Source organism: Macrobrachium rosenbergii, chromosome 46 (genome assembly GCF_040412425.1).
Source record: "Macrobrachium rosenbergii isolate ZJJX-2024 chromosome 46, ASM4041242v1, whole genome shotgun sequence".
NCBI classification, from domain to species: Eukaryota; Metazoa; Arthropoda; class Malacostraca; order Decapoda; family Palaemonidae; genus Macrobrachium; species Macrobrachium rosenbergii.
In genome coordinates, this window is record NC_089786.1 from 25,218,037 (window position 1) to 25,220,536 (window position 2,500).

General features: G+C 35.6%; 1 protein-coding gene across 1 annotated transcript in view; it reads right to left on the reverse strand.

The window, feature by feature from the left end:
* LOC136830272 (zwei Ig domain protein zig-8-like) overlaps positions 1-2,500 on the reverse strand; it is a 37,584-nt gene that overhangs the window by 10,874 nt on the left and 24,210 nt on the right. The window lies entirely within an intron of this gene.

The following is a 2,500-nucleotide window of genomic DNA, read 5'->3' on the forward strand; positions in this document are numbered from 1 at the left end:
AAAACTGCACAGCTGCTCTAAGAAGTATTAACGTTGGACAGCAGCACTCAAAAGAGGATGAGGAAATAGAAGTAAATTAAAGGCTAAAGAAGTAGTTTCAGCTAGTGGCAGAAAGGACGCTGCCAACACCCTTTAGAAATCCGTACAGCGTGCCATGTGAGGTGCACTGACGGCACTACCCTCCTGCAGGAGAGAGAGAGAGAGAGAGAGAGAGAGAGAGAGAGAGAGAGGCGGAGGTGGTGAGGTGGGTTAGGATATGGGGGGAGGGGGGAGGGGGCCCCGCTTAGTAAAAGAAGATATAGTGCGTATTTTTTAAAGTAGTTTTTCTTAGATAACTGGCAGATGTGCTGCTCAATATACCTCATTTCAGCCTGAGAAATGATAAAGGCTTAAGCTGATAAGTTTGGCAGAAAAACTGAATTACAAAATGTGTCGATCAGCCAGCATTGAAAGCACGATACAGGATTCTGACGAACAAAAAATATGATTTACTAGAATCTCTCAAGCTAGATAACGTCCATTTACTAGAATATGAGTATGAAATAAAGAAAGAACATGAATTATATGGAAGGCTCTTATAAACTGATCATAAGATATATATCTTATGCGACAAATGTTGACTGATAGAGATAAAAGTGAAACTGTGCTCGCTTTATCCATTTAAAACCGACAGTAGCAACATTGGAAGAAATGGGAAAAAATAATTTTTGGAGAGAGGAAAAATGCAATTTAACGTAGGTAAAAAGAAGGAAGGGGAGATGAAATATTCATAGGGTTAATATAATAAGGGAAGTCTTAAGATGCAAAAAAACATTACCATGTAATCACGAAGGGTCTTCCATTTTTCCTATGTCTCCTAAGGTAACGAGAATAATGATATTGTGTGGAATGTTTAGTCTTTCGCTCTTTTCCCCGTTTCTTCTTTTTATTTTCAGTTTTTGTCCCTTTTCTAGTATTTATTTTTTTATCAATTTCTTCCCTTGTTTTCGCCATGTACTTTTCATATTTTAGTATATACTTATTTTGTTTTACCAATTTCTTCCCCTTTTTTCGCCTTGTACTTTTTATCAGAGATTTAAGATTTTCCATAGCAAGTCTCCCGCAGGCATGAAGCTGGAGCCTTGAACTCAACATCACCGAAGACGTGATCATTCAGGTACCCTTTACATAGATGCATCCAAAAGCACTATCCAGAGGTCGACTGATATAACAGACACCACCATGTTTATGTTCTACGTATCTTTTTAGTTCAATTTATCAGTCTGAAACTGTTGTTCCTGTATTTGAAACTGTGCAAATGTTAAAAACGAAATTAGCGCAGTAACAACAGGAAGTTGTCTTGATGATCATTGATCTACATTATTTCTTAGGAGCCGCAAAGCTGGTGTCTTCTATTTTGTCGCACACGTGATGGCCTCTCGTCTTGGCGTCCAGGTTTTGAGTCTTTCACTTCTACATTTCTAGCATTAACTCCTCATAAATATTTTATTTTCAAACTGAGTTAAACTATCAATATTTTTAGTGTTTATATACTTTTTAAAAGGTAACGATTAAATATGAAGCTAAAGTATTCAAATTTGTAACTAACCAAAAGCAAATTGCCCTTCAGAGTGTCATACAGACTGGGAACCTACTAATCTACAACAGTGTTCGATCGTAGCTGCTGAAAGTAATCTTGGAAATGAATTCGAAAAATCTTAAACCCTGCAGTTCGAGAGAAGCTTATTGTTTAAAAGCCTAATTCTTGGGCGATTTCCATCAAACTCGTTCCAAAAAATATAGGTCATGTAATATTCTACTAATTAAAATTAGTATTGCAATTATTACTTTTATTTCAGGCGTTACTACCACTGTCCTAACAACATCAGTAATAATAACAAAAAATTCAGAAGAAATGATCGTTATATATAGCAATGGTAAAAACAAACCTTGAGCTAAAGGCATAAATTATTCAAGATCCTGAATTCATTCAAAATATATACATAAAAAAATAGGAACTCCGTTGAAGCATTCCCTTTCTCAGACGAATCAGTATAACTGAAGGGATTACACAAAAGAATACCCTTTCCAAAACAATCTAAACCGAAATAACAAAATGATGCAGTCAAACGGAAAACATGACTACTAGAAAACTGAAATCGTAAAAACATTGATATTTAGCAAATAAAAGATGAGAAATGACATGAAGAAGGAGGTTAAAATGATAAGGCTCTCGGTTTTTAATTGGGAATTGACCAAGAAAAGCCAGCAACAGACTGAAAAAGAAATTAATGTGTGAGAATCAGGCAGGAGAAGGGTCATACTAAATCAAGGAAATCCACAATAAAAAAAAAAAGAAGGCGCGTTCACAACGTCAAAGAAAAAATTAGGTTAACCAACTGAGTTATAAGTTTAGAAATGGAGCATTCAAAGATTACGTCAAATCTACTGAAGTAAAAATGGAAGCATCCAGACGAAAGCAGATAAGTGGATAACAGAGACGTCTTAATATAATGACACT